The 25352-nt window shown below is 46.8% G+C and overlaps 1 long non-coding RNA gene across 1 annotated transcript; it reads left to right on the top strand.

Annotated features, from left to right (window-relative positions):
- The first annotated feature begins 50 nt into the window (after positions 1-50).
- Positions 51-23505, top strand: LOC116665989. The gene is made up of 2 exons (XR_004322836.1): positions 51-359; positions 22736-23505. It is a non-coding gene; the product is annotated as an uncharacterized LOC116665989 (long non-coding RNA).
- Positions 23506-25352: the final 1847 nt, after the last annotated feature.

Here is a 25352-nt window from a genome sequence, read left to right as displayed (position 1 = left end):
TGCGGTGTGCGTCCCGCTTCTACGCTTTCATTGGCTCGGTCATCGCCGCCGCCACCGTGCGGCCAATGAAGGCTCAACTCTGGGACGTTTTCCCGCGCCCGCGCCGTGTAGGGCGGGACTTCGGGCAGCTATTTGTGGATGCGGCGTTTGCGTTGTTTTCGGGTTCTTTCCGCGGTTTTCAGGGTGTTGAGTCCTGAGTGGGGACCGAAGTGAATGGAACCGGCGAGGGCGGGCGTTGTCGCCCCTGCCCAGAGGCGGCCGTGAGGCTCCCTGAGCCTGGAGTGACGGCGGTGCCCTCTTTCCTGCCCCGCTCGCCGCCTCTCCCCGCGCTTCCCACCAGCTGGATGAGCCCCGCTCAGGTGGGTGCTGCGTCCCCGGGCCCCCACCCCCGAGTCCAGGTGCTGACGGAGGGGCGACCGCTCAATTCCTGCCGGTCACCCCCGTGTCCAGAGCGGAGGGCGGCCTTGGAGGGGTCGTCCTTCCATCAGGTGGGAAGGAGTGTGGGAGGGAGTTCCCCCGGGGCCGCCTGTGGGAGGCTCGCGGGTGCTACGCGGTGGGCAGCCTCATGGAAACCTGGGATGTCTTGTATCGGGGACCGGGGGAAGGGAGGAGGTGCCTCCCCTGAAACGGCCGCCCCAGCAGCGGGAATCCGTGGGAGGCTGTGAAGGGCGTGGGGACGGGAGAACCGTGCGCGGAGTTAGCAGTTTAAACGTGGGAAACCCAGGATGCGAATGGAGGCACGGAGCCTGCTGAGGAGACCCCCCGCCACAGACCCCAGGAGACTGTGGTAGGGGCCGGCCGGGGTGGTGGCGGCACAGGGGAAGGGTGAAGAGATTCTGCACAGATCTCCTCGATAGAGCCTACTGGACTTTCTGATGCATCTTGTATAGCTGTGAGCAGAAGGAGCGCTTGAGGGACCATCTCACGGTTTTGTTTTGTTTTTCCCCTGAATATCTGAAAGAGTGGAGATGGGGAAGCAAGCACAGAGGTCAGGTTTCAGAGAGAAGATAATGAGTTGGATTTTGGATGTGTGATTTCAAGGTTTCTCAAGATGGAGACGCCGCATGAGTATGTGTACATAAAGGTGTGCATGCTCGGGAAGGGGCTGGGTTGAAGCTGTTAAAGGAGTATATAGTTCAGAGTGGACCAGGGCATGACCTGAGGATCAGATTGAGGAGGGCGAGTCTTAAGGTTGTTACTTCTGATGGGCCCTGTAGTGAGTCCCAGGAGGGCGGAGACTTCGAGTTTGGGCCTGGGGGTTTCATCATCCCTCATGTTCCCCCCATAAAGTAACATACCCGGCAGAGGCAGCATTCTGGCTTGTGTCTGTAGGAAAAGATGCCTGGATGTGGTGAGTGCCTGGCCTGGATGAAGAAGGGATGAGACAGTGTAGACTCTCAGCCCTGCAGGTCATCTCTGCTCCTGGAGGACAGTCCCTGTGGGACAGATAAGTAGCCAGGTCTGTGGATCAGACTGGTTCCAGACAAGAACACTGCTGACTCACCTCCACACCTCAGGACAAGAGGAACAAATGCACTCCAGTCACGGGGCTCCTGCAGGCACACTTACAGGGATCGGCTGTGAACAGAAAACAGGCTTGTTTGCGAAAAGGAAAGGTAGCTGACCTGCCTGCTCAACTCTCCCTAAAACTCATTAAATTCAGAAGGTGTGAAAAACCGATTAAAACATCAGTTAACCAATATTTTTCTAAGTATATTCATATAGAGGGACAATTAGAAATGAAGATGTTCTATGAATTAAACATGGGAACACTATAAAAATTGAAATGTCAGTTTACCTATATTATTTTTTAATAGTCTAGGTATTAGCAAATTAAGTAGAGTGTTATATATCACATTCTCTGAAAACCTTAAAAAGCTGAAATAATGCAAACCCACATTTTCAAAACCCAACCCCTTCATATGCACTGAAAACAAAAAATTGTGAATCCTGTGGATCATTACAGCTGACACGTGGCTCTGAAGTTTAACACTTTCATCAGCCCTATTAGATCAAAACCATTGCCCCCATTTTACGCTGAAGGAGTTGAGGCTTAGGGAATTTCAGTCTTTAAGCAGACTCACACAGCTGATAACAGTGACACTGAGACCACAGAAACTGAGTATCAACCATCAGGCTGTGACCATTTTGCTCCAGGGCAGGGTAGCGGTGGTGGTCCAGCTCAGACCTATTAGAATCCTCCCGTGGGTGCCCATTTCTCATGACCCCCTCTTCCCACAGGCTCCCCTGTAGTTTTCAGAGGTGCTTATGGACACTTACAGGTGGATCAGGGATGTGCCAGACCTTCCTCCAACCCAGTTGTCACTCTGAAGGTTTTGCCGCTCCCCCATAAAGAATTTGGTGTCCTGAGATTGTTCACCTGTACTCACTTCCTTGGGTCTGAAGTCCCTGTGGTTTCACCAAGGCCTAGGGTCTTAAACTCACCTCAGGTTTTATGGAACCATTCCTGTGACTGACAGCCGATGGAGTAAGATGTGGAAGGGTGTTCTGGGCACAGGATCCAGAATGTTCAGACAACTGGAGGTGAGACTGAGCTCGAAAATTGAGGGAACTGCAAGTCTGTTATATGTGGTAGGAACATGGGGTGGGTGGGAGAGTGATTGGTGGGTAGGGGCACATAGTTACAGGTCTAAAGTGACAGCCTGAGAATCTGAGTGAATTAGCAGCTAGGGAAGGTTTGGAGCGAGCAGCTGGGTATTTGACCCAGATCGTAACAGGCTGTGTCTAGCTGCGGGAGATACTGTGGAAGAGAAGGCGGAGGCCAGGCAACGTGGGAGGAAGTGACCATGGCCGTGCAGGTGAGAGTTGGCAGTAGCTGGACAAGTGTCATGGCTGTGGAGGGAGAGGCAAGGTGGCCTTCCATTTGTGTTCTGAACAGACCTGCCCACGCTCAGTGATGTGGAGAGTGTGGGAGCTGGGAGCTGGGATGGAAGGGGGGTCAGAGGTGGCCCCAGGTTTCTGGCTTCTGTTGGAAGGATAGACGTTATGTCAGGTGAGACTGGGACGGCAGCAGTGGGAGGGATTTTCAGAGGGAGTGGGAAGAGTCAGGTCTCATCACATGTGATCCAGAGACTCCGGGCAGAAGTGCCCTGGCGGCAGCAGAAGTATAGCTGTGGAACTGGGAGATACGTTCAGGTTGCAGACAGCTGTGCATCAGGTGGCTTCGTTAGGTTCTGGTGGCAGGAGTGGGGAGGAGGATGCCGAGGTGTGTGTCTCTGCTGGCAGATGATGGGGGGGTTGTCATGGAGACAGATGAGGAAACAGAATGTCTGAGGGGATAAGGGTAAAGGAGCCTGAAAGGCGTCCAAGGGGGCTGCGGACCTGAGATAGACATCGAAGCATCTCCATGAGGAGGTCACATGGTAGACTCACTACACGTGTCAGCAGGGCACACCACCCCACTTTGGACTCACCTGTGTCTGGTGGTGATTCTTGGTCTGGTCTGTACTGTTTAATTCAGGCTAGTAGGTTAATTTAGGTGAAAAAGGATCAGTTGGGAGTATTGCTAGTTCTCGGGTAGGGTGGGGAGTTCCGGGTCACTGGGCTTTGAATGAGGGTCAGGTGGAGAGAGGCTGTCTAGACTGCTTATGGGCAGCATGAGAAGACGTGGTGGAGGGCTACTAGTCATGAGGTCCTAGTGTCAGCTTTGGAGGGTGAGTGTGACATGGGGGACAGGGCCACATGGGGAGAATCACAAAAAGACCTTGGTGCTCTCTGGTGCTGGGGAACTTGGACGTTCTGGGTCAAAAGAGGATTCTGTTTCCATTTGCAAAGCCCCACCTGGATTCCACGTGCACAGTGGCATGTTGGGCTGGGCTCTCAGTACCTGGGTTGCAAAAGAAGAAGGACCAGAGCTGCAGAGAGATTCAGTCCAAGACTGCTGTGCAGGTGAGGAGGGGGACTGTGCCGCCCCAGGCCCTGACACCGGGTGCCTCAGGGAGGAAGTGAGTTCAGGTTCCGTTATCTGAGAGGCAGATCTGGGGACCTTAGGACACTGATGAAGTCAGAGTAGAGCCTGCGTCCTATCGGGGAGCGTCCAAACCCAGAGGTTAGATGGTGCTTTTCTTCGCCCTCCCCCAACTCATTTTTATTGTGTTCTGGACACAGTGGTGAGTGGAAATAAGGAAAGAGAGGTGCTGGTTCCTCTGGACCTTGTGTCTCTTCCGCATTTGGGAAGTGGGGGTGGAGGGTGGGGAGGGAAGGGAAGTGTGGGGGAAAGACTGATGGTCCCAGAGAGAGGAGCTGCATGTTGATTGAAACGTCCCCATTTTGGCAGGGACTTGTGGTTTTTACAGATGTGGCTATACTTTCCTCCCAGGAGGAGTGGGGGCTCCTGGATGAGGCTCAGAGAAGCCGGTACTACCAAGTGGAGATGCTGGAGAGCTTTGCACTTACAGCCTCACTGGAGAAGGCCCTCACACCAGCCCCAGTGTCCTGGGCTTTGCTCTGTTCTTTCCCTCTATCTTTCCCACATCCAGGCTGTGGGTAAGACTCCCTTCCTTGGTTTCCTAGCATGTGTGTGGGAGCCATTCCCAGGCTGCATGCACTGTGCTGCCTCCCCCCAGGCAGCCCCATCCCTTGCCTGTCTCTGGTTGAGTTACTCTGTTCAGTGCATGGAGGCCTTCACCCTTCTTGTTGACTGTTTTCGGGGCCTGCCTGTGCCAGAGATACATGGTTCCTACTTGGAGAGACCATTGATTCTACCGGACCCTCCTGTGGAGTTCTTGGATTATAGAATGTGAGTGGTCACATGTCGGCTCACTTGCGGGGGCATGCCGCCCACCCCTTTTCCCTGGGTTTCATCTTGCTTGGTCTGTGCCAGGTCCCTCTAGGTGCTCCCTGAGAGGAAGAGGGAGGGGCCTGGGGGCATAGGATGGGCATTACTCCCTGAGCGCCCACAGAAAGTGGCTCTGGAGCTTGAGAGCTGGGAGAGGGTGTGTTGCAAAGATGGCTTCAAGTCGCACTGGAAACCAGGCCAGTGTCCACCATTGGGTGATGCTAGAGACAGTGGTCACACTTCATTTCTACCTTTTCTTTCCCCCTGTCATTTCTAATCTTGCAGTCCCCGGCTCCCCTGACATTTGCAGCCTCCACCTCTTCTCTGTTCCCTTTTACTGCACCCTGTGCTGTGCTCTCAACATTTGACCCACACTTAAGATATTGGGACATTTGGGGGAGGGTAGAGCTCAGTGGTAGAGTGTGTGCTTAGCATGCACAAGGTCCTGGGTTCAATCAATCAATCAGTCAATCAAACTAATTACCTTCCCACCCAAAACAAAACACAAAGCTTTAAAAAAAATAGTATGTTAAAAAAAAAAGTATTGTGACATTTGCACGTATCTTTTTTGGGGGGGGTAATTAGGTTTCTTTATGTATTTTCTAATTAATTTTTTATCTTATTTTACTTTTTAGTGGCGGTACTGGGGATTGAACCCAGGACCTTATGCATGCTAAGCATATGCTCTACCACTGAGCTAGACCCTCCTTTGCACATATCTTTAAACAGTCCTTGGACACTGGCTCCTATGTCACAATCAGACATTTCTGGGTCCAGACACAACCTTCATCACAGTGCTCCTTTCTTACAGCAGCCACAGCCTTGTGGAAAGCCATTTGCAGAGGAGTGAGTTGGGGACCCTTCTCATCCTCCCTACACTGCACCCCCTCCTTGTGTCCTTACTTGTTGTCAGGGCTCTCCTATCACATGAGCTTCCCAGGCCGAGCCCCGCGCAGCAGGCTTCCTTGCTGGCTGTGGGCCCTAGTGCCATCAGCAGTCTCATGGACTTACTCGTGAGTGTGTCTGACACACGTTTGTGATGGGGCCACTCGTCCCTCCCAGTGTCCTCCTCACCCTGGGCTCCACAGGACCTGGCTTTGGGGTCCTGGCCAGTGATGCTCCAACAGTAACACCTTGCTCTGAAGGTGGCTCCTCACCCTGGGCTCCACAGCAATAATCTATAAGCAGAGAAATGCTGGGAGGGTGAGAAGGGCTCCCACCCTCTCCTGCAGCAGAGGCCACACAGCATGGAAAAGCAACACAGGGACACCACAGGTGGAGAGGCCTTTCCAGATGGACAAGGTGATTACAGGTGCGCTCAGTGTGGGAAGGCCTTCGGCCATGAACACGTGGTTGTTGACCATGAGGAGATCCACCCTGGAGAAGAGCTTTATGAGAGTGAGCAGTGTGGGAAGGCCTTCCTTAGAAAGTCACATGTTGATCGGCACCAGAAAGTCTGCACTGAAGCTGGGCTTTATGAGCACTTGGAATGTGGAATTTTCTTTCAGAAATACCTGGCGTCAGTGAGCACCAGAGAATTCACACCAGGCCAAGACCTTTTGAGTGTGGGAGGGCCTTCCTTAGACTGTCCCAACTTGTTGGTCCCCAGAAAGTCCACACTGAAGAAAGACCTTGCGGTTGCAGTGAATGTGGGAAATTCTTTAGGAACCACTCCATGCTCATTAGACACAGTTGACACAGGAGAAAGGCCTTACGAGTGCAGTAGATGTGGGAAAGCCTTCACCCCCAAACATAAACTAGTTGAGCACCAGATAATCCACAGTGGTGAAAAGCCTTTTGAGTGCAGAGAATGTGGAAAAGCTTTCAGCCACAAAGACAAAGTTACTGAGCATGAGAAAATCTACACTGGAGAAGGGCTTTATGAGTGCAGAGAATGTGGGAAAGCCTTCACCTGCAAACAAACTAGTTGGGCACCAGGGAATCCACACTGGAGAAAGGGCTTATGAGTGCAGTGAGTGTGGGAGATCCTTCATGGACAGCTCCTCACTCATCATCCATCAGAGACTTCATGCTGGAGAAAGGCCTCACGCATGCATCGATGTAGGAAACTCTTTAGTTGCAGCTCCACACTCCTTAGACACTGGATGGATCCCACTAGACAAAGGCCTTACTAGTGCAACTCACGCGGCCGGTTTTTGTAGTACAACTGCAGACTCAGCACACACCAGCGAGTTCATGTTGATGTAACGCCTTAGGAGAGCAGTGAATATGGGAACATCTTTACATGCAACTCTGGCCTTGTTAAACATTGTTGAACTTGTACTGGAGAAATGCATTCTGAGTGCAGTGAATGTTGGAGCGTCTTTAGCCCAATCTGCCATTCAGTTGGCTCCAAAAAGTTCACAGCAGAGAGAGATCTTAAGAGTGCAACAAATAGGGAAAAGACTTCAGCCAAAAGTCTGCTCTGATTGGCTCTGTGAAGTACCTGTTATGTACTTTGGGTTTTTTTCCCCTTCTTATTGTGTTAAAATACACACACATAAAACTTGCTTTCTAAAGTACTATAGTGCGCAGTTCAGTACTGTCAGGTACATTCAGTGACTCTGCAGAGCTCCTGTCATCTTGCAAAAGTGGAACTGTCCCCTTGAGTAATGACGACTCCTCCTCCTCCCCTAGCTCTTGGCAACCTGTTCTGTTCTCTGCCCTCTTGAATGTGACTGCCCTGACTACCTCATGTAAGAAGAATCAGTTTTTGCCTTTTTGTGAATAGCTTTCTTCACTGAACATAATCTCAAGTTTCATCTATCATGTGTCATGTTTCAGAATTCCCTTGCTTTTGAAGACTGAATAGCACTTCCGTTGTATGTGTATACCACATCTTTACCCATTCATCTGCTGACTGACACCTCCCTTGTTCCGTATCTTGGCTGTTGTAAAGAGTGCTGCAGTGAGAATGGCTGCACCTCTCTCTCCTTGAGATCCTGCTTTCAGTTTTCTGGGGTGTATAGCCAGTAGGGGAATTGCTGGATCATAGGTCATTCTGGTTTTAATATTTTGAACTGTTTTCTTTATCAGCTGTACTGTTAGGTCTTCCCATCAAAGGTCCACAGGGTTCCAGTGTCTCCACATCCTCAACAACATAATTTTATCTTCTGTTTCGTGCTTAGAAGTAGCATCCTAATGAGTGTAGCTCATTGTGGTTTTGTTCAGCATTTCCCAAACGACGAGTGATCATGGACTTCTTGGCCATTTGTGTGTATTCTTTGTAAGAGTGTCTGTGTTTCAGGTTGTTTTCTCATTGATGAGTTGTGGCAGTTCTTTATACAATCTAGATGCTAACCACTTATCAAGTGTATGATTTGCAGGTGTTTTTCTTCCATTTGGTAGGTTGCCTTTTCACTGTTGATTGTGTCCTTTGCCCAGAAGTTTGGAACTTTCTCTCTTTTTGCTTCTCACTGTGCTTTTCTTGTCAATGCCAAGAAGTTATTTCCAAATCCAGTGTCTTGAAGCTTTTCCCCTATGTTTTCATGTAAGAGTTTTATGAGTTTGCATCTTACTGTTAGGTCTTTGATCCATTTTGAGCTCATTTCTGGATATGGTGTGAGGTAAGCGTTCAACTTCATTCATCTGAATGCAGACATCCACTTTCCTACAATTTATTGCAAAGACCGTCCTTTTCCCATTGAATTGTGTAGACATTCTTGTCCATTTTGGTCATGTGTACAAAAATACACAGGCTTCCATTTCTGGGCACTCTGTCCTGTTTCATTGTTCTAAATATTTGTGTTTATGACAGTACCACAGTGTTTGATACATAGGTTTATGAAAATATTGTCTTGACCCAGCTTTGAGCCCCTGTTTACACTGGGCATTTCCTCATTTGCAACAGCGGGCCTAGGCCCACACCCAGCCATTGTCCTTACCAGGCATTCCCACTCTGGGCCTAGGTCCCAGAGCCAGGGTGCCAGGCAGCTCGGGACAGCTGCTGCTGCGCCCTGGCCCCGTGAAGTTGTTCCAGCTGGGCCGGCCCCAGGCCGCTTGCCGTGTGTAGGGCTCCCTAGAGCTTCAGGTTGTTCGCTGTGTCCTCCATACAGCCTGCTGTGTGGCCCTGCCTGATGCCCTTCTCTTGTTCTAAGCCCTCAGTAACACAGAACTCTGTCTTTTATCCACCCAAGTGTGAGTGTGTCGTGTTTCCCCATCAGGAACAGTTAAATCTCACAAAACAGCTACACACCCAGAAGAGTATTGTGAGTGCAGTGAATGTTGGAAGTTATTCAGCTGTTAGCCTAAACTGAAACAGCACTAGTAAACTTAAATTGGAGACAGATCTTAGGAGTGCAGGCAACGTGCTCCGTCCTTGTGCTACATAATTACAGAGCAAAGCCCTAGGGAGAAGTCTTCATGAAGAAGAGATCAACCAGAGATTGAACCTCATACATCCAGGCTTCCTAGGGGGGTTCTCTGAAGGGCCAGGAATATTGGAAGTTTCCATGATACACCTTGCAGGTTTGGACCTGCCTGGAGTCCTTGTGAAAAAGAAGTTGCTGCTGGTATCTGTCACCAAAGCCTTCCCTCTACCACGTGGCAGGCACCTCTGTGTGTGAATCATCCTTAAAGTGCTCAGAGGAGGCAGAAGCTCGCTTCATCTGGAGGACTCAGCAGCCTCTTGACCTTTGGGGTCCCTCATTTCCTCCCCACTGATTGTTTTGGGTGGGATATGACCCAGCTTTGGGAAAGGAGACTCCAGCTGGCGTCTGCAGTCAGCTTGTGTAGAGTTCCCTTCTTAGTGGCTATGTTTGATTGCCTTTTAACTGTTGGGTTGATTGTTCCACCGTCTAAGTCACCCAACCCAGGAGTCTCCACCTGACACTGCTAGTGATTGTGATCATCAACTTCTTTTTGATCATGAAAGACATTGACTTGTGGGGTTCTAGTTGCTGTGTGCTGCAGACTGGGGTCAGAATTAGGCTCTGCCAGAATAAAAGGGATTTTGTGGGGACCCCTAGTTTGTATTTGCATTTCAGGAGGGAATAGCAAGATGACAAAAATAGCCATCAATCCTAATTGGTTCAGCCAAGTACGCTTGCTGCTGAGCTTGCAAGAAAATTGGTGACTACCTCCCCAGCCACCTCGTGAGAGGTGCTTTCTCCCCGGCTCAGAGGACTACACTTCTATCTACTCACTGTGCCCCGTGCTGGGATGTGTCATTCATTAACCTTGTGACTGTACTGTCTTTGTGTGAGTGTATTGAAGCCTCACTTCAGTCAAAATGGCCTGGGGACTTTCACTTCTGCAAAGTGGGAGCTCAGATGCTGAGGGCGCTACCTGCTGACCCTGCGTGGGTGGCAGGTCTTAATCTGAACATTCTTGACACAACAGCTCTGGGTTTTCCAACATGTTACCTTTTATTTACTGTCTGCTTCTTTCCTTACACCTTTCATCCAAAGGTCTATCTTCCCACTTGTACTGAGAAGGACACTAAGGCCTGGGGAGACCTGACACGACCAAGTGACATTTCCATTTGAAGCACCACTCACAGTTCATGGCATCTCCCACGATTCTCAGAAGAGCTCAGAAGGGTTTGAATTCCTCTTCATCCCCGGAATCAAAGCTCTCAGACACCAGGACACAGTACTCCTGCTCACCTGTTCCGTGACTCCAAGATTCCACCCTTCTCTCTCTCGTGACTCTGGATGTGTTTCTGTCACAGCAGCAGAATCGTTTCATTGCACGTATCTGCTTTCCCATATGTTTGCCACGCTTGGTGATGATCACCTTCCCTCCCTGAGGGCAGGACCCCATCTCTGTCTGCTTGGGCTGATCTGCATCCATCACGTGTCCCTGTGTGTTTGTGTGAGGCTCCAGGTTGCGGCAACATGTGCACAGGCTCCTGTTCTGACCACCGTCAGTGCATCGTCAGACCTGCAGGACTGGGGCTAGGATGGCGAAGAGGGGGGGTTTTCTCCAAGCCAGGGTGAGACCACCTGGTCACACCTGCATGTGTGTGGTTGTGTGATCCTGTGTGCATCCACACACCAGGCTTCCGGACCTCCCTGTCCCATACCTGCCTCACAGGGGTCCCTGGAGCATTTGTGCATTTGTGTCCTCATACCTGCTGGGGTGGTTCAGCACCTCCCTCCATTTCACACAAGCCTCTGTTGCACATTGTAAATGCCAGCTGTGTGTCTCAGGACTATCACATCTTGTCTTCGTGGACGCAGTATAATGCACGTGTGTGTGTGTGCAGTCTTGCTGGGCGGGGGTGATGCAGAATGCTGCCCTCATCACAGTGTCCCCAGGATGCCTATGCAGGGGCCTCCGGGTTGTGCTGAGGTGTCATTATTGTTACTGGATTTAATGGGTCCTTCCCTTGGGTGCAGAGCCAGTGAACACAGCAAGTACGTCCAGTTAAAGCAGAAGCATTTATTGCTTGTGAGAAGTAAGGAGACAAAAAGATAGCTCTCAAAGCACTGGCCCAGGGAAGTTTTAAGCCTGGGGGGCTTGCATATTCAGGAAAGGGCCGGCAGGGACAGGGTGACTCCAGGTTGCCAAGAGCTGCAAGCAGGCAGAGGCTAGGTTGTTGGTCTTACTGGGTTATCGTGTTCACTAGGATGTGCTGTAACCTTTTCACAATATCTGGTATTTGAAACTTTCTGCAATTTAACTAGTTCTGCAAAACAAAGCACACTTTGATTTAACCCCATCTCTTCCTTCCTTACTGCTGCCTAGTGAACATTATCACACACCGGTCACAACCTGTGTATCTCCAGGAGTGCCACATGGCACAACTGTCCACCCAGACTAGACCTGAATCCCCAATCCCATCAATATCTAGTTTACAGGAAATATGGGGGATAGGTGTAGGAGTGAAAGCAAATTAGGAATAAGAAAATCTGTGTTGCAAAAAAAGTAAAGAGAACGTCCTCCACTCTTAGAGCATTTCCCTTAGCAAACTTTTTTTCCTCATTTTTCAATTTTATTAGGTAGAATTGTTATAATTTGACTGTACATATACAAAATGTTGCTTGTAAATACATATATACAAATACTGCACGTTTTTAAAATTTACATATATATACTGTTCATTGTTTCTAAGACCAGTCTAAAGCTTTAGCTTTTTTAAAAACATTTTTTATTGATTTATAATCATTTTACAATGTTGTGTAAAGCTTTAGCTTCTTAAACTTAACAGTTATCAAGGGAATAAAGCCAACCACAAAATAAGAACCAACAGAATGCAGTAATCCAGTCATAGAGGACAGTCAAATGTGCTTACATATATTCAAGAAATCAACCATCTAAGTTATAAATAAGTTGTCCATTTGTGTCCTTTTTAAAATATTCCACATATAACTGATACATGGCATTTTTCTTTCTCTTTCTGGCTTCTGTTAGAATGACGATCTCCAGGTCCATCCATGTTCCCTTAGCAAACTTCTAATTGTAAATTTTCTTTGTCCTTTTGGGATGTGTGTAAATTTTCAAAAAGCTAAATAAATCTCTTGTCAGATTTATAATTGTATAAAAATGTGCTCCTGGGTTTTTAGCTTATGGAGGTGACTGAGGACCGGCGAGACTAATGCCATTTGAAATTCGCCAGGGACATAAGCGGCCCAGCGTGCCAAGTAGGGAACACAGGCGGCCTGTCCCATGAGAGGTCAGGAAGCAGGGAGAACCGAGACCGTGCCTTCATGACTATAGGGGCCCGAAGAACTAGCAGTGAGCGCTCCGCTATAGAAAACGCACATTCTGGAGTCCCAGGCTATGGGTTTGTAACCTAGGGCCGCGAGACGTGCGGGGAGGTGGGCTGGGACGAGGTCGGGCATCCGGGCGGCCGGCGGTCTGGACCCGTCCCGCTGACGGTCGCATCGGTTGTCGGGCGCCGCCTGACGTCCACTTTTAGGTCGTACACGTCCCTCCGGAGCCCTTCACAAGGGGAGCAATTCGGCCGCGTTGCCCGAGCCAGAGTTCCGGGAGGCCGGCGGCGCGGGCTGGATCATCCCGGTCGTGCAGAGCGGCTGCGCGATGTGCTCTCGCGGGAAATTGGACCTGCAGGTGTATGGGGAGTTGCTGACGCAGAGCTCCGGGGCCCAGGTGAGGGGGCCGCCCGGCCGGACCGAGCAGCCTCCGCGGGGCCTCTCCGGCCAAGGAGAGTGACCGGGGCCCGGTGTCCGCGTCCGGAAGCCGGTCCTCCGGAGGTGGGAACCGGCCGGTCCGTCCGGAGAGGGCGTGACGGGCTCGCGAGTGTCTCGCGTGGAGTCCGGTGGGTGGAGGCGCCTCCGCGGAATTTGTCCAGAGACCGGCTTTGCCCGCTGGTGAGACCCGTGGCGGCGACCAGCTGCCGCGGGTCGCCAGGATCAGGCAGAAGCATTCGGGGAGCGCAGCGCTGGGGGCTGGGCTGCAGACCTTAGAAGGCGCGGTGGAGCGGCCCCGGAGCCAGGCGTGGTCATTTGTTCTTCCCAAATTAGCTCTGCAGCACGGTCCCCAGGGCTCCCCCCAAAATCTGTTTAAGTGAAAAATGCCTTTCTGCACGATCGATTTTGTTCTTCATTTTGGGGGGGGGGGTAGTTTTTTTTTTTCCTAACTGGAGAAGTGGGGATTGAACCTTGTACATGCTGAGCAGTCACGCTACCACTTGAGTTTAACCTCCCCTGCTAAGTTTTTTTTTTTTTTTTTTTTTTGGAAGTCTGGCGTCACCTCTTCGGAAAGAAAACATGGGGGAAGGCCCCCTCCTACCTGTCCCGCGAGAGACAGATGGGTGAGAAATTCTAGGATTGTTTTGGATAAAAGGCAAAGAGCTACAGCAGACGATCCGCAAATTCCCAGGCACATTCAGAATAAACAAATTATGCCGTCAAGTCCTCTCACTAAAAGACAGGTGGTCGATTTATATTGAAAACTCTACTTGCTTGACGAGAGTGAGGTTTCTTTCTGTCCTTAAATTCTCTTCAGTGGATCCTCTGTAAGGTGTGTCACGTTTTTTCTTTCTCTCCTGACTGTGGAGATTTTTCTGGGATAAAGATTTTGTTTTCCCAACAATCGTCAGCATGTTCAGATCCCAGTGGCAAATCCTATCAGTTAGGGGACCCTAATAACTGATGCATTAGAATTTTTGAAAAGGTCATACTTGCTTACACGATACATTGTGTCCTGATTGCAATGAATGTATTTCTTTTTAACTGCACTAGCCAGTTTACAGTGTCGCCTCAATTTCTGGTGTACAGCATATTTGTCTTACGTACATATACGGTGTTTATCTACCCATCCATCCGTTGATGGACATTAAGGTTGCTTCCATGTCTTGGCTATTGTATATAGTGCTGCAATGAATATATACCTTGTTAAACACATTTTTAAGATTACTAACGTCCCCTGGATATGCCCGTGTCCTCTTCCTGGACCTTGGGAATTTTGAGATGACTCAAGTCTCCTAATAAGGCAGAGGGAGATCTTACTAATATAGACGAAGGCGACTGGAAGACTAGGCAAAATGCTAAACTGCTGGCCTTCCAGGAACTAGTATAAGCCAAGAAACAGAAGGAATGTGGCGGGGTTGGGGTCTGTTAAAGTGATCCAGTAATGTGAGTTGCAGAGTATGATGAAAGGTATCTGTCAGGAAGAAAGAGCCACTTGTGTGACCTTTCTCTTCTCGACGTGTGAATAGAGATCTAAGGCCCCTGCCAGAAGTCACGTCAGTAGCACGGCCCAAGGGTTTAGAGATTGAAAAACTCAGGTCTCTGATGTTCTTTCACACCAGTAAAGTAAAACTACCCTTCCTAAAAAACCTGAGCTGCTCTTAGTTGTATGCTTGTAAACTGCCTACACTCCTTGGCTTTCTGCATGGCCTAGGCACTCTATCACAAGGTTCCTCACTGACCCTTGTAGATAACACCCCTGATGTGTGGGTCACTACACTTACGAGGGCTCAAGCTTTTTTCTCTTATCCCATAAATATCTGGATGCGAGACTGTTCTGTCTCCGAGCTTTGTATGCCTGTGAAAGTGAATTTAGCTCAGGTGATAGTTTGAGAGTATGTTAATAATGAAAACTACACGTTGTGACTATCCCATTTATTCCACCCAGCAACTGAAGAAAGTCAAATTCCAACAGATTTACTGTCTTCTCAGTTACTAATAAAAAGGGACAGGTGTAGCCGAGTGCAAGGGGTCCTGGGTTCCATCCTCAGTATCTGCATGTAAATAAACTTAATTACCTTCCCTCCCACCCACCCCCTCAAAAAAACTGAGCTACCACATTCATTACCAGTAGGCAAATACGATGAACATCTTATGAAACAAAAACTACTTACTGACGGGGCAAAAAGAGTCATCCACTTAAGCATACAAACCTGTATACTCATAATGTTCTCTACATGCTCACATTAGGCATGTCTGTGATAGTGAGAACGAAGTGTAAAACCTCACCTTCACTACGCTCTAAGAGGTGTTTTCCAGTGGAGTAGCTGGTGTTGGAAAAGTGTGGGTTGGTTCCTGAATGCTTTTACACTCAGTGCCCTTCTGTGGTGAGGCCAGAGCTACCAGAGGAATCTCTCCCAGCCCCCTGGCATGTTGGCATGTGAAAGACTTCTTGGACGCGGGAACCATGGAGCCTTACGCACGTCTCTGTTAAACACTTTACAGCGTGGGGGCAGTTTCACACCTGCCCCACACGGTTTTCGGCCAGAGGTTGTTCCCAGGTCCTCAGCTAGATGGAAACTGCCTTTCAAAATTTTATTTGTGACACCTTCATCCTGCTCATAAGCTGTCTTCTCATCCTCTGCTTGTTGCCAACAACCTGAAAACAGAGATACTGGTGAACTGCATGTAGATTTTGGGAAAAGGAGGGAGCACCATCATAAATGTGTGTCTGACATACTGTGGGACTGTTAAGGACAAGGGAGCTGGGGGCATTAAGACAAAGGCTGCTGCGCAGTACTGGGCCTCTAAGATGCCACGGAACGGGGGGGGGGGGGGGGGCTCACCAGGCAGTTGGACACAGGACATGGTCCTGATAGGACCTGAACCCAGCCAGGATCTCACATCCTCACTGAGCCCCTCTTGCTGTACCTGGAGTCTGTGTCCCCGTTGTTCTCCTCCCAGCTCTAATTGGACAACACTATGTGACCTAGAAGATGGAAGTAGTCCTAAGGGAAGAACAAGAGAGCAGTCAGTACTGATGAGGGGAGGGGAGACAAACATGGAGTTCTCACAGGTAGTGACCAAAGCGGACAAGTTCTCCAGCATAACATTATGGTACAGGAGTCTTGGAGCCTCCACTCCTCCTGGAAAAGTACCCAGGCACATCCTCAAAGGTCGGAGGGCCCTGTGATGATGGGGACAGATGTGGCCATGAGCAGCCTCTCTCCCGAGCTCCTCAACTTCGAAGGCAGTGGCACCTAGTCTCTCTCCATGCCTCCTTAATCACTAGGCCCAACTCTCAGCAACAACACAGAGATGCCATCTAACCTCTGGGCTTGCTATACAGGGCCCCCCTTTCCTGCAAGATAAGAGTCTGAGTCCCCAGACACACACACTTGGGACGATCCATCTCTCTTAAGCTCCTACTGCCAGGGCCCCAGGGCAGTTCATTCACACACCTCCTCCACAGGCATATTACTCACTGGACCTTATCTGTCTTTGTGAAGCCCTCCCCAGCACTCTAGCTCTACAGTCTCTTATACTTGGGAATCTTGAGACTGAACATGGCCAAAACCCAATTTCTAATAACCATCAGTCTCTTCTGCATGAAGGAGCCTATTCAGATCTAAATCAACTCTGTTCGAAAAACGCCAATTCGGGCTACCATTCTAGGCCTGAATCTCACTCCCTTACTCTGTCCTTAACAGACCCTCCAACGCCTAAAACACTCCCATCTCAACCTCATCTCCAAGCATTCCTGAATACTAACCCCTGTACTTAAGACACCTTTCACATCTCAGTCTGTAATGGAAGTAAAACCAGTTCCAGGACACCTGATACTCACCAGTGCAGGGGTCATTGAGGGGTTCTTCAGAATGTGGAAACAGCAGGAAGAGCAGGGTCATGTCACTTTAATTGAGTGATCCATTTAATATTTCAGGTGGTGCTAAAGGCCCTAGAGTAAACCAACCACATAAAAGAGAACAGACAAATGTTACAAAATCGTGCAATAAAGTAAAGTGGGTATCAGGAAAAAGAAGTGCAAATCCTGTCAGGCTTGTCCGTGAGTACTGCTGAATAAGGGATCATGCCCAGGAGTGGAAGTCTACTTTTAGTCTATTGAGGAGTCTCCAGTTTTCCATAATGGCTGCACCAGACTATGGTTGTGGAAGGTCATGTGCAAGAAATCAAATTTGAGTCTTATTTTTGTACTGGCCTGTTGCAGACACTTATATTTGATTCCCTTATTCTACTTCCCTGTGTCCCTTTCTGAGAATACATTCTTCTTTTCCCATACATTAAACGTGGCTTTAACACATGGCCAGTACTACTTATGCTTCCTTTGCAAATTTTCCTTTGGTTATATTAAAAGTTTTTGTCTTACAAAAACACAACCAATGAAAAGGGAGCAAATACAACACACAAGACTAACAAAGCTTGAAGAGCTAAAACAATCAAATCCAAACATATGAATGGCCATTAGGCACAATAAAAATGCTAAATATGGCTAATTATCAGTGAAATGTAAATCAAAACTGCTCTGAAGTAGTATTTCATTCTACTAAGAATGGCCACAATTCAAAAATGGAGAAAAAGGAACACACATACACTGGTGGTAGTAATGTAATTAACTGCAGCCACTATGGAAAACACTATGCAGATTCCTTACAAAACTACAAATACACTTGCCATATAAGCCAGCAATCCTACTCCTGGGCATCTATGCAGAGGGAACCTTAATCTTTTTCAACAGATACATACACCCCAGTGATCATACCAGCAATATTTACAAGACAAACAGAAACAACAAAAATGTCCATCAACTCATAACTAGGTGAACAAGTTGTGCTATACTTATAAAATGGAATACTGCTCAGCAACGAAAATAATACTCATTCTAAAAGGAAAATGCCATACAATATGAATTATATGTGGAATCTAAAAACACAAGACACAAATTAACTTATTTATATAACAGAAATAGACATAAGAACACAAACTTATGGAGAAGGGGGTGGGAAGGGATAAGTTCAGAGGTCGACATTTGCAGAAAATAAATACTTCATCTACATTTAGATAAGATTTATTTATTTACAACACATACTGCGGATTTAACTCAGGACCTCATGCATGCTAAAGATGCACTCTACCACTGAGCTATATTGTCCCTGTTTGGATACTAATATATACGAGATAAATTAAGAACAAGTTAATGCTGTAATTACACAGATTAGTATTTCATATCTTCTACTAACCTACAATGAAAACACATATGAAAATTAATATACATGTCTCTGTGACTGGAACATAATGAATATATGTATGTGAAATACTATGCTGTGCACGAAAAGTTGACATATTGGAACTCAGTAAACTTCGTCCAAAAATACACTTACCATATAATGCAACACTCCCCCCAGCCCCGGGCATATATCCTGGAGGGAACCCTAATTCAAAAAGATACATGCACCCCAATGTCCACAGCAGCACTATTTACAACAGCCAAGACATGGAAGCAACCTAAATGTCCATCCACAGATGGCTGGATAAAGAAGCTGTGGTATATTTATACAATGGAATACTACTCACCCCTACAAAAAGAATAAAATAATGCCATTTGCAGCAACGTGGATGGAGACTGTCATTCCAAGCAAGCGAGAAAGAGAAACAGAAATACCATATGTTATCACTCATAAATGAAATCTAAAAAAAGAGAAAAAAAGACAAACTTACTTACGACACAGAGTAACAAACTTACGGTTACGGGTGGGTGGGTGGCTGGGTGGGTAGGGTGGAAAAATGGAAATCTGCAGATACTGATATAGGTAAAAGATAAACAAGAAGTTCATACTGTATGGCACAGGGAACTACATTCAATATCTTGTAGTAGCCTATGGTGAAAAAGAATATGGAAATGAATACATGTACATTCACGTATGACTGAAGCATTCTGCCGTACGCCAGAAATTAACCCAACGTTGTAAACTGACCGTACTTCAATCTTTTTTTAAAAAGTTACTGTTTTATACGATATTCCAGCTTACACAACCCATACATTAAATTCCAACTTGAAATGGTTGTAACATTATATAAGAGAATTCAAGAACGTGTACTTTTTATACTGATCCAAAATTTTGACATTAAAATATTTCCATAAACGTTTAGAGAGATTGCTTCTAGTTTCCTACAGGCTATTCCCTCCTGGGTAGAGAACTGAACCACCGTTTACCGACCACACACTGAAAATGAATCTCTGATAAAAGGGTTGTTGCTAGCGTCACAGCAAAAGTGCTCGGCCTTCAGCAGTTTGGGGTAACTGGACCTCATTTCTGACTGCCTCAACTTAAGAGAAACGAAACAAGCTATATGACCCGACCTCTACTCAACCATACCTACACATGACAATAACCTTGCGTTCTAGACATCCTGTTAGGATTCTGAAGCATTGTTGACTTTTCATCCTTACAATGATTCGTTTCTACCCTTTAAAACAAGTATTTACTAAAACATCTTAATTATCTTCTCTTCCAAAATCACCAGAGAAAGACGACTGATCAAATAAAAATTTCTGGAAGAGTACAACCTCTTAAAAAAATTCCTTTAAATACAATTACGTAAAAATTATTTTAAGTAAGTAAATACAATGGGCATTTTAACATGCTCCTCGAGTATGTGCTTCGTATATAACCCAGGGAACACGGCAGGTATGACCACAGTAGCAATGTTTGTAACTGCAGAACACACAAAGAAAGAAAAACCACGAACCCATAAAGAAAAGCTCTCAACGGGAGAGAGTTTATAAACACATTTTACTCATATGTTCATACTAGGGACTACTGCACAAAAAGGAAAATGGACAGTCATGAAATATGCGGATAAAAGTCACACAAAAGCGTGCAAATGAAGAAGACATCGTAACAGTAATAGCGACTGCATTCATGGAAATGGTTTAAAACAAATGAGCAAAACTGAACGACACTCGTCGGATTGTTTTCCACATGGATGGTAAAACCATCAAGAAAAGCAAGGAAATTCTTACTTGTAACATCAGACAATCCGTTAACTCTGGCGATGGGGCTAACTTTTTTGGAAAGACTGCACAGGCGGCTTCTGGGGGTCCTATTTCTATCACATTTCTTGACCCGGGCGGTGATACAGACTAATTGTTCAACTGCATCTGGAAACTCTGCGCTTTTTTTTTTTCTTTTTTGTCTGTTTGCTTCAGGCACGTCATATCTCAAAACTTGGAAAAACAAGGTTTGGGGGGGATAATTATATAAAGACAAATAAAGGGCCCTCGTAAGGGCACACTGATAAGAACACAACTACTGCAGGAGAGTCGGCTGACGGCCGGGAGGGGACGCGGCGTTTCCCTGAATCGGACTCACCTGTGCGGCAGCCGCCACCGGCGTCTGTGGGCCAAGGTGGGGTCCGGCTCCGCGACAGCTGACGGACGGCTGACGGCTGACGGCCACGCCGAGCCTCAGACCCGCCTCAGAGCAGCGGGCGCGGCGGCACCTCCGCCGCTCCCTTACCTCACGCGTCCCGGCCTCTTCCCGAAGCTCCCGACCAGCGGACAGCTCCGCGTTTCCACAGCTCCTCGTCCCGAGAAGGCCCGCCCACCGTCCACGCCGGAAGGCCCGCCCAGACGTCCTCCCCTCGCACGGAAGTGCCTCTCTCCTGAGCCGTCACGGACCCCGCGCGCCGCACAGCCTTCCGGGTAATGTGGTTCAAGGCGCTCCCGGCCCCACCTCCCGGAATGGGCCGGCCGCACCCGGACGGCTGCTGGGAAGGAGTGTTCCCAGGCTCAGGGGAATCGGTGTGGCTTCGCGCTTTCTCAAGGGGACGCACCCAGATTCCCGTGGGAAGGAGTCTGCGCTCATCTCCCCACAGAGACGGACAGAGACGGAGTACTTCCCATCTTCCCGAAACCAACAAGACCGTAAATGGACACACGGTATCACACTGTCGCTCAGACACAAAGTGCATCCAACCACAGCTAGCGTCGAACAGACCTTGTCTCGTTGCTCTTCAAACACTCGTAGGCTGCAGCTTTAGGCTCAATCTATGGGTTTCACCGTGTTAGGGTCAAAAGAGCAAAGACTACAGACAGGACCACGGCGGGCAAGAGAGGAGGGATGTGGGGCGGCCAGAAGCAGGTGGATCATGCGCTGTGTCTCCGGTTCCCTCAGAAAAAATGGAGAGCAAGTGCCTGTCCCGTTCAGGGACCGACATGTATTTCTTACTCCACGTTTCTTTTTCATTGAAGTACAGTCAGTTTCAATATGTCAGTTTCTGGTGTACAGCACAATGGCCCAGTCGTGCATATGCACGCATATATTCGTTTTCATACGCTTTTCCATCAAAGGTTTTTACGAAATACTGAATATACTTCCCTGTGCTATACAGAAAAAATCGGCTTCTTTTAAAATCTATCCTTATATACGGTGGCTAACATTTGCAGCTCTCAAACACCCAATAATGACATCTAGAGGAAGATGGATGGACCTAGAGATCGTCATTCTAAGTGGAATAAGCCGGAAAGCGGAACTGCTGGATCGTGTGGTAGTTGCTTTTTTTTTTTTTTTTTTTTTAAATCTGAGGCTTTCCTTTTTTGGGGGTATATAAATACATATATCTCTTTTCGTATTCTGTTTCACTTACGGTTATTACAAGATATTGACTATAACTCCCCGTGCTATACAGAAAACCTCTTTTTTAAAATCTGTTTTTGTATATAGAGGCTAACATTTGCAAACTTCAGACTCCCAAATTCATCCCTTCCCATCCCCTTTCACCCGATAACCATACGATAGGTTACTATGTCTGCGAGCCTGTTTCTGTTTTGCAGATGAGTTCATTAGTGTCCGCTTTCTTAAATCTTTTCTTAAATTTCAATTACGAGTGATAGCACATGGTATTTTTTTTTTTCTCTCTTTCTGGTTTACTTCACTTAGGTTGACGATCTCTAGGTCCATCCATGTTGTTACAAATGGCATTATTTTATTTTTTTATGGCTGAGTTTTACTCCACATTTTGAAAGGGATTCAGTTTTGCTGCTGTTTTAAGGGGGAGGGATGTCATAAGGCTTACTTCTTTATTTTTAACGGAGGTACTGGGAATTGAACCCAGGACCTCGTGCATGCTAATCACCCACTCTAACACTGAACTACATCCTCCCCCTTGCTCTTCTCTACAAGCTAAGATGTGCCTACCTGAAGAGAAGAATGACTTACCGCTTGCCATTTTCTGCCTGGACAGTGACTCTCTGGTCACAGTTACAGCTCATATCTGTATGAGCTATACACAGTCTGAAGCTTGTATAAGCTTTCTATATTATAAAGGGAGCGTGTGAACCTTGAGATAAAAGATTGGATTACGTGATCTCCTTTCCTTGCTGGGGAGTCAATATAATTCCACCTGAGTGACAACGCATGGAGAGTGGAGATTATCTGAGAGAAATGTCTGTGAAACGGTGACATTACTGAAATCAATCATTATTCAGTTATTCAAAGTTTGTGGCCAAAATAGCTCTTGGCCATGGGGACAAGAGGTTAGGATCTCAGTGAAGTCTGAAGGGACACTGACGTCTGAGATCCGAGGGAATGAAGCTGGCCTTGTACTAACACAGGGCACTTGGCTAGGCTAGTCTGTGGTGATGGCTTTCTAAATCGTGATTTATTATTTATTTCTTAAATCATTGTCTTTTAGTACAACTTGAAAGGAGATGTAAGAGAGCAGCTAGCTCTGCCAGAACGCCAAAAACAAACAGGGTTTCTATGGAATCATGTTTATTCCCTCCTTAGCAAACACTCACTAAGTGCCTTCCCTATTCCAGGCACTATTTTGGCTGCATGGGACGTGTCAAGATCCAAAGCAAACAAAACCCCTTCCCACATGAGGCTGTCATTCTACTCGGAGGACATGGACAGTAAGAGTCAATGACAACATAGTCAATTACACAGTGCTTTTACGTGTCAGAAGTGTTAACCGAAATTTCAGAAACGAAGACCCGATTGAAACAAAGAGGCTCCCCCACCTCCCGTTTTTTTTTTTTTTTAGGCCTTCCTAGGGCTCCAGCCAAGGAGACACAGATTCAAGAAGCAATCGTTTATCAACAAAGGAAAGTACAAACAAAACATGACCATCTCAACAGATGCAGAAAAAGCATTTCATAAAATTCAACATGCATTCACGACAAAAAATAAATAAATAAAAACCCTTACCAGAGGCGATATAGCGGGGAACCTATCTCAACATAACAAAAGCTATTTATGACAAATCCACAGCCAACATACTACTCAATGGTGAAAAGCGGAAAGCCTTCCCACTAAAATCTGAAACAACACAAGGATTCCCACTCTTACCCCTTCTATTTAGCACAGTATTGGAAGTCCTAGCCATAGCAAGCAGACAAGAAATAAAAGGGATTCGAATTGGAAGGCAAGAGGAAAAACTGTCACAATATGCAGAAGACAGAATACTGTATATAGAAAGTCCTAAGGATTCCACGCAAAAACTTCTAGAGCTGATTAGTCAACTCAGCAAGCTAACAGGGTACAAGATAAAGACAGAAATCTGTTGCATTTCTTCACCCTAACAATCAAATATCAGAAAAGGGAAGTAAATTTTTAAAAACATCCCCTTTAAAATTGCATCAAAAAATACTCAGGAACAAATTTAACTGAAGAGGTGAAGGACTTACATGCTGAGAAGTCTAAAACATCGATAAAGGAAACTGCAGATGATTTAAAGAAATGGCAAGATACGGCATGCTCTTGGACTGGCAGGATTAATGTTGTTAAAACGGCCATGCTACCCAAAGTAGTCTACAGAATTCATTTGACCCCTGTCAGGTTACCCAGGACATTTTTCACAGAACTAAAACAAAATCCTAAAATTCATATGGAATCACAAAAGACCCAGAACTGCTAAAGCAATACTGAAGATAACGAACGAAGCTGGAGACGTAACCCTCCCAGACGTCAGACGATACCACAAAGCTACAGGAATCCAAAACAGCGTGGTACTGGCACAGAAACAGACATACGGATCAGTGGAACACAAAAGAGAGCCCAGAAATAGGCTCTCTGACACACCTACGGTCAATTAATCTTTTGACCAAGGAGACAAGAATACACGACGGAGAGAAGACAGCCTCTTCGGCAAGTGGTGTTGGCAAAGCCGACAGCCACAGGTAAATCGATGAAGTTAGAACACTCCTTCACGGCACGCACAAAAATAAACTCAAAATGGCTTAAAGACTTAAACATAAGACAGGACACCATAAATCTCCTAAAAGAGGACACAGGCAAAACATTCTCTGACAGAATCGTAGCACTGTTCTCCTAGGTCAGCCTACTGAGGCAACAGAATTAAAAGCAAGAGTAAACAAATGCGGCCTAATTAAACTCACGAGCTTTGGCACCACGATGGAAATCATAAACAAGATGAAAAGACAACCTACGGACTGGGAGAAAATACTTGCAAAAGAATGCAACTGACAGGGCTTAATTTCCACAGTACACAAATAGCTCATACAACTCAGTAACAGGAAAACAACCCAATCCAAAAGTGGGCAGAAGACCTACACACACATTTCTCCAAGAATGAGACACAGATGACCAACAGGCACATGAAAACATGCTCAATATCGCTATTCATCAGAGAAATGCAAATCAAAACTACCACGAGGCATCACCTCACACCAGTCAGAGTGGCCATCATTCAAGAGTCCTCAAACGATAAATGCCGGAGAGGGTGTGGGGAAAAGGGAACCCTCCTACACTGTGGGTGGGAACACAGTCTGGTGCAGCCATTATGGAAAACAGGAGGGAGATTCCTCAAAAGACTAAAGATAGACTTACCATAGAATCCAGCAATCCCACCCCTGGGCATATATCAGGAGGGAACCTTAATTCAAAAAAATACATGCACCCCAATGTCCACAGCAGCACTATTTACAACAGCCAAGACATGGAAACAACCTAAATGTCCATCCACAGATGACTGGATAAAGAAGCTGTGGTATATTTATACAATGAAATACCACTCACCCATTAAATAAATAAAATAACGCCATTTGCAGTAACATGAACGGACGAGATTATCACACTTACTGAAGTGAGAGAAAGACAAATATATTTTATCAGCTATCTGTGTAATCTTAAAAGATACAAATTAACTTATTTACAAATGGAAACCGAGTCACAGACATAAAAAATATACTTATGTTTACCAAAGGGTAACGTGGGCAGGGGGAGGTAAATTGGGAGTTTGAGATTAACAGGTACCAAGTATCATATACCAAATAGATAAACAACAAGGTCCTACTTTATAATACAAGGAACTATATATTCAATAGCTCTTAATAAATTGCAATTTAAAAAATATATATTTATATATTTTAACTGAATCAGTATACCAGCAACTAATACAACAGTGTAAATTAACTG

Source organism: Camelus ferus, chromosome 9, assembly GCF_009834535.1.
Source record: "Camelus ferus isolate YT-003-E chromosome 9, BCGSAC_Cfer_1.0, whole genome shotgun sequence".
Lineage (NCBI taxonomy): Eukaryota > Metazoa > Chordata > Mammalia > Artiodactyla > Camelidae > Camelus > Camelus ferus.
Note: the sequence above shows the minus strand (reverse complement) of the source record. Positions and strands in the feature narration are given on the sequence as shown.